This window comes from Microtus oregoni, unplaced genomic scaffold (genome assembly GCF_018167655.1).
Source record: "Microtus oregoni isolate MIOR12 unplaced genomic scaffold, Mior012 000126F_ref0000101, whole genome shotgun sequence".
In the NCBI taxonomy this organism is placed as follows: domain Eukaryota; kingdom Metazoa; phylum Chordata; class Mammalia; order Rodentia; family Cricetidae; genus Microtus; species Microtus oregoni.
Genome location: NW_024544769.1, coordinates 777421 through 791924, shown reverse-complemented (window position 1 = coordinate 791924; position 14504 = coordinate 777421). Strand labels below are relative to the sequence as shown.

The following is a 14504-nucleotide window of genomic DNA, read 5'->3' as shown; positions in this document are numbered from 1 at the left end:
CTTCGGACAATTCAGATTTCTCTTCACTGACTTTGATGAAAAGAGCCAGAGATGAATGGGAATGATCAAAGTCTGCTCTACAAGTAGAAGATAAGATAAGGAATTCTCAACATGGACTATAACTTTGTTACTTAAGGTTAGGTCCTCAGGCCAGTAACACTACCTAGATGCTTGTTTGAAATGCAAAATCTCCACTGTCTACCCCAGACTTACTGTATCAAAGTCTGCATTTTAACAAGATTCCCCCAGTCATTCAGCTACACATTAAAGTTTGAGAAGCACTGGGACATAGCAACTTCAAATCTGCTTTATAACTTGATCATTCCTTAATTTCTTTTTCAAAACTACTGTTGAGTGAGTGCCTCTCAAGCCTTGCTTTGTTGCCTCATAGGTGATCAATAAATGTTGCTAAATCAGTGCAACATCTATTTTAGGTATCAAATACTGGAGAGACCGTGTCTCAAATGATGCTCTTTTTTTTCCCTGAGATTTTGTCATAGTCTTTGTAGATATGTAGGAGTCAGGTGACTTTCCAAAGGTTAACAAAAAAAGGAGAGCTTTGCCTCTTGGTTCCTGTCACAACTCCTCAAATGTAAAGTTTATATATTCTATGCAAAGCAATTCTGTGAGCTGGGCCTTTCTAAAGAGTGGGTATTTATCAGGGTGTCATGTTTATGTAATAGACTTGGCAGAAATGAAAATATGAAAAAGAAGCTAATTGTATATTTCCATCAGGCTATCAGACTATCGATACAAAGGACCCCAATAGAAATGCGAATTTCCCATGTCAGTTCTAACGAAAACTCCATTTCTCTACATTTTAAAAAGCAGAGGGGACAAATCGCTATATATGGTGTTTATTAGCATACTGAAGTGCATACTGGCCTCCAGGCTTTCTCAGTACCCTAAGTACCTTTTGTACATTTCAGAGCAAGCACCATAACTCTTCTCATCTTCATCTCTACCATATACATCCAGTTCAGTGTCTTCCTTCCCTGTCAGTTACCAGTTATCCTTATAGCCCTACTATTTCAACTATACTTTCTCTATCTCCTCTCCTCCCCCCTCCCATGTTCTTCTCCTTTTGTTTCTCTCAAGGCTAGGTCCAGCTTGCTGGCCATGCTCAATCAATTTCTTTCTCTCGCTACTTGGATCCTTCCAGATGCCTTTGACTGTTCTCTCCCTCATACACTTTATAGACATGTAGGAGTCAAGTCTATAAGACCATTTTTCTTATCTATACCATGAAGTCGTCATGTTATTAATTTATACAGTCCAGAATCCATGCAAAAAGAAGGAACAGGTGTTCACAATACTGGGAAATTGTTTCCCAAACAAGATTTCACATGGTTCTACTAACTTGCCAAACCACCTTATAGAATGAGACTGAAGACCAATCAAGAAATGATCAGCGGTAAGTGGGATCACACCTTGACAAAGACTGCTTGAATGTGTATATCTTTGACTCTGTATTAAACTTTCATCTGTCTCACTTCAGTACCTCGAAGACAAATTTGGGTGGCTCTCTGGATCCACTGCCATCTTCCTAATGTAGCCCTATTTGAATATATGTCCCTTTTCTGCTTTTCACTTTTAATATGGTTCCTTTAATTTGCATATTGAGATTATTAGCTGCTCATTGCTTTGGGCCAAAGTTGTGACCCCTCCCTCATGCAATTTCAGTAAAGTGTGTTCTTTGACTAATCTAACCCTTTTTCTTTGCATTTCTTTTTTTTTAATTTCTTAGTTATCATGCATATAGTGTTCTGCTTGCATAAATGCCTGTACACAAAAAGGGGTCACCAGATCTCATTATAGATGGGTGTGAGCTACCATGTCGTGACTGGAAATTGAACTCAGGACCTCTGGAAAAGCAGCCAGTGCTCTTAACCTCTGAGCCATCTCTCTGGTCCTTCTTTGCGTTTCTGTAAGACATATTTGCATGCATGCACACACATGCATTTTCTTTCTGAACATACATTTATTAACATGTGTGGTTCTACTCTAGAAACACAAAGAATAGAGGTGACCCCAATATTATTATTTTTGCACATCGTAGATGTTTTGTGAAACTAGAAATGGTAAGTACATTATAAATCTACAAAGTAAAATATTTGCAAAGCTGGCTTGAATGATGATGTAACATTCAGTGAGATTTATATATTTAGTTCATATCTTTTTGAAGTTGATTCAGGTGACCAGAAAACTACATCTGTTCAGAATTCAAAGGTTACCTAGCAATTTCTTTTTATTGCTACTTGCTAGAAAATGGCATTAAAATTTTACATTGCTTATTTAACTATATCAAACCTTCTTCTCATTTTGAATTGAATATCCTTGAGCATAGGAAATGCCGGTACTGCATTTTTAATAAATACCTTAGGTAATTCTGACCAAGGTGTTCGCTTAATCACAGTTTAAGAAAACCTGATCACAAGTGGCCACGAGGAAAAAAAAATGAGGAGTAAATATTTATTGACCATTCACTGCAGCCCAGGTGCTTCATTGTTTTTCAATGCTTCACGCCAACCTTTAAATTTTCAAAAAGGATCAAGACAAGCTTCAAAGAAGCACATACTATGCTCAAAGCCACACAGTGTCAACATAATGGATATCAGAAATAACAACAGAACTGTTGAATTAGGAGCGGCGGGGCTACATTCCCGGCACCCTGCCGCCCGCACGGCTAACTTTACCCGAAATAATTACACGGAAATTGTATTCTTTTAAACACCGCTTGGCCCATTTCTATCTAGCCTCTTCTAGGCTAGCTCTCACACCTGGACTAGCCCATTTCTAATAATCTGCTGTAGCCCACGAGCTGGCTTACCAGGAATGATCTTAACCTGTGTCTGTCTGGAGTGGGAGAATCATGGCGACTCACTGACTCAGCTTCTTTCTCCCAGCCTTCTGTTCTGTTTACTCCACCCGCCTAAGGGTGGGCCTATCAAATGGGCCTAGCAGTTTCTTTATTGCTTAATCAATGAAATCAACAGATTGATATATGACACTCCCACATCACAGAACATGTTCTGGAATCAGACTTCTGGGGCTGGGAGTCTACTTCAGCTATTTCCTGCATGAATTTAGGACATTGGTTTATCATTCGTCACCTCAGTTTCCACATCTAGAAAACTGGGCCAATACAGTATGTACTTTATAGGACTGGAGAAGGATTAATTGAGAAAATAACCATCAATAGCTCTAATGAGCAGCTGAAACAGAGCAGGTACTCAGAATGAGGCAACTGCTGCTGTTGTTACTATTCTCATAATTATTAATACGCTCCTACATATCATTTCCATCATTATCATACAGAAATCTTTCTGTTTTCTGCATCCTTCCTCTGCACGGTGGTAGTTACATAATGTATCCCACAGAAGATAAGGTTACCCTTTGTAGTGAGGAGAATAAACAGTGTCCTAGCATGTTCAACACTGAGAATCAGTCATCCTGTTCTTTTTCTTCTTCAACATCCCTTGCTGTTTGATCTTTTCCCTCTGCTTTCATAACCCACATATCTCTGTGGGTTTCAGTGTAGTCATCATTCAAGATGAAGATGAGTTAGATATTTGCAAGAACCTGGAACAAAGGACAAAAAGTAAACTGCATAGAAGAATGGCTGGGCCAATGTATCTATATACTGAGAAGCAGATGAGACTCTGTTTCAAAGAACAATACAACTGTGAGTTAAACACTTTAGGGAAATAAAAGGAGATTCAGGAAAAAGAGGCAGCAAGTCCACCCTAGAGTTTAGATGGATTTTTCTACAAGTTAACATGTGACAAAAAAGTGTCTCTGGGTCACAAATGCTAATTTTGCATAACAGATATTCACCCTAAATTTAATCAAATCATCTTGGGTCCTTTAAAAAAAAAATTCCCCCATCGCAAGAGTAAGTAATGTATAGGGTAGGAAATAGAGGGTTTAGAAAAAAACAAAGATAGAGCCAAGGCATGGCACTAGCACTTTGGGAAAAACATTTCTGTTCTGTGAACCTCAACTTCATCAATGGTCAAATCAAGGATAATATAATTTCTCATCTTAAAAGGTTTCTGGGAAGATTAGATAAAATATTATCAGTACAGAACCTGGAATAATGTCTATTACCAATTTCTGATAAATGTTCAAGGTGGTAAAATGATGGTGAAGTAGTAAAGAGTACTGGCTTCTTTTGCAAAGGGTCTGAGTTCTATTCCCAGTATTCACATGTTAGATCATGACTATCAGTAACTTCAAGTCCAGGGGATCTGATTTTTTTTTCTGGCCTCAATGGGGACCAGGCACATACACACATAGTTAGCAAGCATAGGTGTAGACAAAATTCCAGCATACATGAAATAAATTAAATAAATCTAAAATAAGTTTTAAAAATACACCTTAACATAGTAGCATTTTCCTGACACCTTATTTCCTTTTTTCTATATTAGTCACCGGTAAAATGTCTTCTCATAGCATCTGGGCCCCAGATGGAACACCTTAAAGCATTGCACAGATTATTAAACTCAAATTAATTATTCTTATTTCCTGGGAGAGCTCACATTTGTAGGGTCTGTAGACATTTGTGTTACAATACAAACCTGAAGTCATTTTTGAACAATAAATGTTGTTTCACATATCCTAGACTATAATAAAAGATCATGTGCACTTTTTAAGATTTAATAGAAACTTTTTAAAAATACATTTTCAATTTTTATATTACTTGATATTATTTCCACTGGAAAATAAAAGCCAGATTGATACACTTGTTCACTACCCACATATTTTCTTCTTGTGGAATTGAGAATGCGATATTCCAAGCATAAATTTTTTGGAATAAGACTTTTTGAAATTGTGACCTTTTTTACTGTTATCAGTGAAAGAAAAATCAATGTATTTTCTACATTAATGTATGCATGCTGGGAAGAAATCAGTCACTCGGATATTCCGGTGTAATTATTTAATTATTAGAAATAAAACCTAAATATAGGGTCTTGCTTGTTTAAATAATTAAATCTTTATAAACCTACTATGAATACTCCCAGTGAGCCAAATTCATGTGTGGTTACTGCAAATTGAATGTTTCTGCTCCTGTAGAAGTTTTATTAGAAACAAATTCCCAACTTACAACGTTCAACACAAGTCACCTTCTGGTGAGCTCCATAGCAAAGACGGAGTACCCCAACTCTGTGTTCTTCCTTCTGCATTATTTGGTAAGAACTGCAAAACTTATCTGAAACAAAGGAATAAAAAAATCATAGGGAAAATCTTGAAAACTGTGCTCCAGTGCATATGGAAATTTAAAGGGACTCTTTTTCCTGTTAAAAATACATATGTATATGTATGCATAAACATATATCTGCTACTTAAAATAAACCTACCAAAACGACTCAGAAGGTAGAGATAATTAAGAAAGATTTTTTAACCAGGTGGTGGTGGCACATGCCGTTAATCCAAAAGCACTCAGAAGGCAGAGGCAGGAAGATTTCTGTGAGTTTGAGGCCAACCTGATCTACAAGCTCTAATTTCAGGACAGACTCCAAATCTACAGAGAAACCCTGTCTCAACAACCAACAACAACAATAACAACAAAAAGAGAGTATTTTATGAAAAAAATAACAAACTGCTTCTCAGGATAGGTATTAGCTCTAGTAGTGCAGGGAAGAACAATAAAAGTAATAGGATAAGATGAAGGCAGAAAGATGAGTGAATTCAGATGGAGTCTGAAGTCAAAGCATGAACACAGCCACTTAAGGGAGATTTGTATAATTGTCAGGGAGAGAGAAAACTCATTTAGGAGTTATTGGATGACCCAACTTGAAAAATTTGCATGTGTTTTTCATTCAGATTTGTTCTTTGGATATGACAATATGCTAAGATTTTCATAAACACATAGAAGCTGGACTTTATTATATATGTGCAACACAGACTTGTTTTCTTCATTATTATGTTACCACTCACAGAAAAATATCAGGCTCCGAGGCCATGCAAAATTGTAAGGATATGTAAAAATGGAGACTACCCCAACTTGTCATTTGGCCAGAGTCAAAAATCATTGAAGTTGACTTGCTCTTGTAAATTAACAAAAGAGGACAAAAACATACAAAAGATTTAAAAACATTATCCTCATTTACACAATGGAATTTTATTCAGATGTTAAGAAAAACAAAATTATGAAATTTATTGTGAATGAATGAAGCTGGAAACTATCACTATGAGGGCAATAACCTAGACCGGGAAAGATAAACACCACATATTTTCTGTCATGTCTTCATGTTAGCTTTGAAACTTTAGGTCTGCATGTTTTTTATTTGGAATACCCACAAATGATAGGAAACTTACAAGAGGCCATGGTGTCCAGGCTTGATTTAAGGAACAGGAGCTAGAATGTAATAAAATAAAAGGAGAAAGTGAAATAATGAAGTAGGAAGGATTGAATGGTTTGTGAGGAGTGAAATTACAGGGTAGAGAAAGGAATACATGAAAATAAAACTAACACTAAATACACTTTGAAAAATTCAAATGAAAACCTACTATTGGAGAAGAAGTAAAAGCCAGTGGCTGACAGTTTTGTTTTTCTCATCTTCAGGTTGAACCCCAAATTCTCTGAGTTTTTATTAATCCTGCTACATTTGGTGCCCAACTTTTAGGGCATGAATTTAAGAAAAAGCCACTTGGCCTGAGGCTTTTTAGCTACCAGCTCAGGCCAGAGCTTCAATTGGAATTCCAGACCTAGGAATTGGAACTCAAACCTAGCTACTTGGGTTTGGAAGAAAAACTAGTGCCCCCAGTTCTCATCCACCCCAGCTTAGCTTCCATATAAAGATAGAAAATACACAGAAAATCTGTATATTGTATGTTATTGTGTTGTAGTTAAATTGTTTGATTCCTGAGGAAGGAAAAACAGCTGCTAAAAGACATTTGATTATAAATGCTGCTAGTTTAATCCAAACTATATATTTTGAATATGCCTTGACTTCAAAATTTAATTAAAAAGATATGTTACTTTGGAGAAGAGCTTTTGCTTTTGTTTCCACAGGAAGTGAGAGGCTACAAATTCATTATAGGTTAAGAAAAAAAAGGTTTGATCAAGCAAGATCCCCTGAAAAATCTCTGATAGGAGTGGATGGCCCAGATGGTCAAACATTTTAGAACACCTCTGTTGCAGTTTCTTCTGAGTTCTACATCCAGAACAGTTTCAAGACTGCTGGCTGGCAAGTTGTGGTGGCTCAAATTTTAATCCCAGCACACAGGAGGCAGAAGAAGAAGCAGAGGCAGATGCAGGTGGATCTCTGTGTGTTTGAGGCCAGCCTGGTCTACAAAGAAAGTTCCAGGACATCAGGACTGTGAAAAGAGAAACACTGTTTTGAAAAATTTAAAAGAAAAAAAAAACTGCTGGCAGAGATGATTCATCCTCACAGAATACTCTAGTCAGGAATTGACCATAATCCTAAATTTTTGGGAGGTTCTCATGAGATTATCAGCACCGTCAGTAAACAGGAAGTAGCCTAGAACGTGATGCCCACATTTTCAAGAGGGGGATAGGTAGTTTTGTGGTCATTAAATGGTTTATGGATGTTTGTCTTTGTTTAGGGTGTTGGTTGTTATGGATAATTGTCAGTAAAAAAAGCTAAAGAAAGGAAATTAGATTCAAGGTTCTTGCTTTGAAAAGAAAAACAAGGAGTGATAAAGATATGATAGGATAAAAGGGTAGATTATTGAATCTGTAAAGAAAAAGGGAGGATACAGATATAAGATAAAAAGGCAGATTACTGAATCTACTTTTAAAAAAGCAACTACTAGCTTTAAATGTTTCACATTGGATTGGACTTTTACATATTCTATACAAATTTTGTGTATTGAAACGAATTTGAGATTAATTTTGTTAAAACATACAGTACATGCATTTCTAATCATGTTCAAGGTATTGTACCCATACAGCTCATTTTAACAATGTAATGCAAATTTCTAGTCTTTAAAAGTTATTATTACCAACTGTTTAGGATAATAAGGAAATGCAGGTTAGTAGTTAATCACTCAGTATAATCAAACTTTTAGTCACATTAGGTATGTTTTCAAGGTCAAACAAAGTATATTTTAGATAGACAGATCATCTTCAAACACTTCAAAGAGCTACAGAATATGGCATGAAATGTGTTTTAATAACCTAGTTTCTTCTTTTATTCAGTCTGTGTGTGTGCCTGAAGGCCAGACGAGGGCACCAGACCTCATTACAAATGGTTGTGAGCCACCATGTGGTTGCTGGGAATTGAACTCAGGACCTTTGGAAGAGCAGGGAATGCTCTTAACCTCTGAGCTATCTCTCAAGCCCCCTAGTTTCTTCTTTGTATGACAATGAGACATGTCTGCTCCTGGCAGCACCAATCTAATTCAGAAAAGATAATGAACATGACCATATGTAGTTTCCTTCCTTTGTGGCAAAAGCAAGCCATTGGGCAAGAAAATGTTCCTGTCTCAACTGCTGACAGTATGCTGTCCTAATTAGACAAGCAGGACTGCCAAACAATGTCAAGACAAGAAAGGGCAGCCCTTCATATTATCCTGCTTAACAGAAAAGTCTGTTGAATATGTTAGGTCTATAGGCCAAAGATGGATGCCCTAACATTGCAGAGGAACTTTAGATGACTCTCCATGCAGTCAGCTGTTTCTGTCATTACTCAAAATTTTTTTTTTTTTTGAAAATCGCTGGCTTGCACTTCTTGATTACTTGGTCAATGTTATTTTCTTCTGTGTCTCTGAGGAGTTGAAGACTAGATATTTGACTAGATATTTATAGTTATAGTTTTCCCTGTTTACCTGACACAGAAAGAAAATTATGATAGAAAGTAAATTAGGTACATGACGTTGGACTCATAAAGATAGAATGGATATGGAGCATTTTCTATGAATTTGTCAAATGCAAATGAACTAGACATTGTTGATGTATTTATTTCCTGCATGCATTGCATACAGCTATTATACTTATTATATATAGTTTTTCTTATATTAGTTATAGTCTTATTTTTTATTTTAGACAAAAGGGGGGAAAGTAGTGGCATTACACTTGTATTTTAATAAATAAAGCTTGCCTGAATATCAGAGATTAAAACAACCCAATTGGTCAGCCTTACAGACCAGGCAGTGCTAACACATGCATTTAGTTCCCAGTTGCCACACTAATTGCCATAGAAACTGGGCAGTATATGCCTTTTAACTTAGCCCTAGAGAGGATTATAAAAAGGGAGTAGACAGCTCTCAGTCTCAGTCTCATTATGAGATTTTTAGAGACAGGTTCACCATTTTGGACTGAGGTTGAGGTAAGAACCAGTGGCTGGCTGCTTTGCTTTTTTGACTTTCAGGTTTAACCCCAATTTTTCTCTCTGAGTTTTTATTAATCATGCTTCAATTGCTTAAATATATGCATCATATACATATACAAAGAGTTTAAATTAGTACCCTATTACAGGGTAACAAATCCCAGTGTCTGGTATGGATTACCAGTTTTGGAGTGGTTAGACACCAAGATCCATAGACCTCACAGACATTATACACTATTTCCAATGCCTGTGGTTACCCTTCAGAACTTAATAATAAAACCCTATTGCTGGACAACATATACATCAGTCATAGAATATGGAGATATCAAGTTGGTACTGATCTTCAGGTCATATATTCATTCCTACTGGCTAGCTTTCATTGTGCTGGAGGGTTCTATGAATACTACAATAGAGGAAAAATAATCCTCAAACATACCCATGTGTGAGCCTGGCAAGCTAAATAATGGCTAGTCTGGCAAGAGATGCTCATTGGTTAAATAGGGCAAAGAATGTCATGGCAGTTACTAACTACTTTATGGTTGGATATAATAAGAACCATTCTTCAAGATAAAACCCCTACTTGAAACACAAGTATCAAGTACCAAATCCTATGGCTAGATAAGTCATAGTACTTAGGGGAGAACCTACCACTATTACTCTATTAAATGAACATAGTAATAAATACACTCCTAATAAATTATTGTTATTTCCATAGATTAATTTATCTGTTAAACCTCGCCAGGAAGGTCCTTTTTGCAGTAGATGATGATTAATACAGAGATCCACAACTGGTCAAGGTGTAGAGAATAAAACATTGTAGAGTGTTCAGACCTAAATTGGATATTACATCACACCCTTCTTTTCAAGGCTATGGGATCATCTCAGATAAGGAAGCAGAAAGATTGTAAGAATCAGAATTCGTGGATGATTACAATGAGACACTGTTTTCAAGCCATAACAGAACAGTTTCAGATATGAACCTCCATCAATTGTGACAGCATACCCAATACTGGCATAAACTCAAACCAGATTGTGGGGCTGTGGTGGATGAACATAAAGCCCCACCCCTAGGTGAGGAACTTGGTAACTGATAGGTGCTGGAGAAGGGGGTGTTAGTTTTATTTAAGGGTGAGGACTCTGTTACGCAAACCACACTGCAGTGGCTGGCGATACACTCAAGAGTATATGGGTAGCATAAATTGGATTTGATGGGTATTTAAAAAATGAGGCAGAGGTGGTGCACGCTTTTAATACCAGCACTTGGGTGGCAGAGACAGGTAGATCTCTGTGAGTTTGAGGCCAGCCTGGTCTATAAGAGCTAGTTCTAGGACAGGCTCCAAAGCTACAGAGAAACCCTGTCACAAATAAATTAAATAAATAAATAAATAAATAAATAAATAAATAAATAAATAAATAATAAATTAATTAATAAATAAAGAGCATATAACGTTGGGAATGTATGAAAGGGGTGGATCTAGGAGGAGTTCAGGAAATTGGTGAATATAATCAAAATTAATGTATAAAATACTTAAATAATTTATAAAATATTAATATAAATATGACTATTTGAAAGAAGAATAAAACCATCAAACATATTGACTCCTTCTCCAGACCTGAAGAAATAGAAATGACCCACTTCTACAAATACTTTGGTTTAGCTTTCCCTTCTTCAAGGAGCCAGGGCGTCTGCTTTGATCAACTTCCAAACAGAAGAAAGAAGGAAAAGGTGTGTGGAAGGGAAATAATTTTGTTGAATAAAGGCAGGGATTCTGTAAAAATTTAGTGTCACAAATCCAAAATAAAAGCAGTACAATTAACATTGTCAAGTTTCTTCCAGGGTGTGGTAACCAAACTATGCTTGGACAATAATCAGCTGGTGTCCTGGAGACACACAAAATTAGTTCTGTTGTCCCTTGACATCAAACCTAACCACCCTCCAACAAAACCCACTTTGTTAGCTCTGTTCTCCTTTTGCTGCAAAATAAGCACATTAGACAATCAGTAGAGAGTAGAAATAGGGTCTGAGTCATTTCAGAATATAAAACTACAGAAATTTTATTAAAAAAAGGAATAGTACAATTTAGTGATACCCAAACCTGAAAAGACGAGCTTAACTCTGTGCAACAAGCAAATAAAATGGCATGCATACAAAGCATATTTAAAGTGCTGTAACTACAACAAAATGAAATTCTCTGGGTGAATGTTACATAACTTACCTAGATTTGTCTTGAACTGGTGTAGCAGAAACTGCACAAACAACAACAACGAAAAAGGCTGCATATTGTATTACAGTTTTATCCCACTAATTTATTCTCCTGGCCCTGACCTGGACGTTAGCAGCCAATAATAGCAATTTTTAAAATATGCCTTTTAATATATTTCCCATTTTTCAGTTTTTACTCCGATCTTTTCATAAGTAGCTGTATTGGTCATGAATTGCTTGCATTTTATTATATCTACAATGATTTTTAAAAAGAAGAAAATAGCTCATGGGAACTCTAATCCCTCCATTATAGAAATAATTAAGCTCTTTTATTTGTAATAGGGAAATCTTTGGGAGTGTAGAAAAACTATCAATTGGCAGTTAAAAGAAGAAGAAAAAAAGTAAAAGAAGATAAAATATAAGCACACCCTAGGCATAAAAATGTCAGGAAGGGCTGCATATGGAAGGATGCAACAAAAATGTTGAAAGCTCAACATGCACATGATTTCTGCTCTATTCTTTGCTGCAGTTGTTTGGCATAATTGGCTATTTAAAATCTCCTGGACACCTAGATATGCAAACGTAAAGGTAAAGTGAAGAAAATAGGCAAAAACAATGTGAATTCCAGAACTCATTTATGCTTTTTTTTTTTTAAATCTCTGCTCCTAACACTCCACCCAGTACATAAAAATCAGGCATGCCTAGAAGAGTTGCTTTTTACTGCAGAGCTATCTGTTTGAACTTCAAACATAATGAATAAGTGGGCCATTTTCTGAAATGGTTGGCTAATTAGAATCCTGGTGAAGAATGAAATTTACTTGTCCCACTATGGAAACCTGCAATGGCAGCAGGACTTTGGAATTGTGTTTTGAAATTCCAATGAATACCTGTGCTTTGAAATAATCCATACATGCATCGTGAAATAAAAATAACTTTCCCATTTAGTTACTGATTATTGAAAACACAGGGTAGGTTTATTATAGCTACTTCTAGTCACTGAAGACCTGATGGGCTATGGCCTCAAGCACCTAGCACACCTGTTGGGGAAATCATTACTATAAGTTGTCAGAAGGACTATATGACTTCGAATGACTTTTGTTTAGTTTCTCCCCCAGCTTCTGAAATAATTGTTTTGAAATTTTACCTTAGAGATCCTTCTCATAAAAGAAAGACGATTATCAAATAAAAGACTTATTCTTATCATTTATCCATCAATATGTAGAAATTCATTAGTCCATTTATGCATTCAGTGAATTAGGTGTCAATTATATATATGCATTTTATCAAGCAGTGAGAAAGCAGAGATGACTGTAAAGAAATTTTCAGTTGCCTTAAAAATGGTCATCTTAAAAAAAGGAAAAAATGGTCATTTTGTGGAACATAACTCTTATCAAACTACAGAGAATGGAAAGAAATTCCATTTGTAATGAAGAAATAGCAGAAGGCTTCATATTAGTTCCTTATCAAATGTGACTATTCATTGTTAACTGATTAATATAATCACATTTTAAACTGCACATTCCAGAACATATTTTCATCTATTTGGAATTGGCCCACAGTGCCTACAAATACAGTATGAAAGGATAGACATTTATATCTAGGTAGAGACATATCATGACCTCCCTTAAGAATTACTCCAGTTTACTCAGTCAATAACCTGATCAACGGACCACTTCTCAGGAAGCTGGATCAAGCTCAAGTTCTGTGAAAAAGATAGAAGGACTAGTGATCCCTGTACTGAGATATGTATCCATCTGGCTCAGGGTCTCTCCCCTCAGTGCTGTCACAGCGCCAGTCATTCAACTTCGTAACTCTGCCCCTTTTATGAGTTACTCAGAAAAATAGAACTTCTTTTTCTTCTTGCTATCACTTATCTAAGCATGCTTTCCCTAATACTTTGGGCTCCACTCTTCCTCTAAAGCTGCTTCTCCCTTCCATGTGGCTATGTTTCCACCCTGTGGCTGACCTTTACACCTTCTGAACTCAGACAGCATGGTTTTATCTCTTTTTTATCCCTCCCCTCTAGGCAGCTGCCAAGAATTATAATTTGCCTGCTCTGAGGCTTGTCTTTTAAATTCTAATAAAATTATACTCAGACTTTCTTCTCTTAAATTCTTCTAGGAACTGCAACATGAGACCTTAATTTTCCTAGTAATATGGCAATTTCCATTAACAACAATATCTAAGCACATGTGACATCTGTAGTGTGCATGAACCTACTAATTCTTGCCAGTGCATCTTCATGAATGTGTTTATTATTGCATTTTACCATCTGGGGCAATTTCTCTCATGAATGTGTGTCTTATGGTGTAGTCAGCAGAATTAAGAGGTTAAAATAAAATACTTCAAGTCAATGTAAAAGTATTTTATAAATATGGTCATATAATTCTCATAATTCTCAGGATTTCAAACCTAAAGTTCAGGATTTAAGGAACCAAAGACCCAATACAGTTTTGTACTTAGATTCAATCTTCAAAATAGAATAGATTTGGCTAGTCCAGAAGAGCCAGAGATCCATTCATCTTTCTCTATTCGGGTTATTGCATATAGCCTGTCCAGTCCATAATCAACAAATATTTGAAAAGAAGAAAAAGGAAATTTTGAAGGCCATCTGAGGATGTCTGAATCCCTGAGTAAATGGGCAAAGATGCATTTACTGGTATGGAACAGCAGCTTCAGACTTTGGAAGTGCCAAAAGGAAGTACTGCAGTTACAGGCAGATGGGGGTTGCGTAGATTTGGAGAAGCTGATATGAGGATGTGAAGCAGATGTGGTCTGGTTGAGATGATGAAAAAGCTTCAGGCAAAATTAGTTCATATGCCTCTGGGAAGACAGTGAGGGGCTACCCCTAAGCTTCCAGCAAGGAGATGAGTATGGCAGTCCTGTCTTTCACAAGGATGCATTGCTGGCCCTGAGGAAGAACAACTGCAATCTAAGTCAAGTCTTAAGAAGCTGTGGCGATTCCTGCAAACTCCCAGTTAAAATTACCTTCACAAAAGGCTCAG

The 14504-nt window shown here is 36.4% G+C and overlaps 1 pseudogene; it reads right to left on the bottom strand.

Moving 5' to 3' along the window:
• Positions 1–6331, bottom strand: part of LOC121444452 — a 65184-nt pseudogene extending 58853 nt beyond the window's left edge.
• Between the last annotated feature and the right edge of the window lie 8173 nt (positions 6332–14504).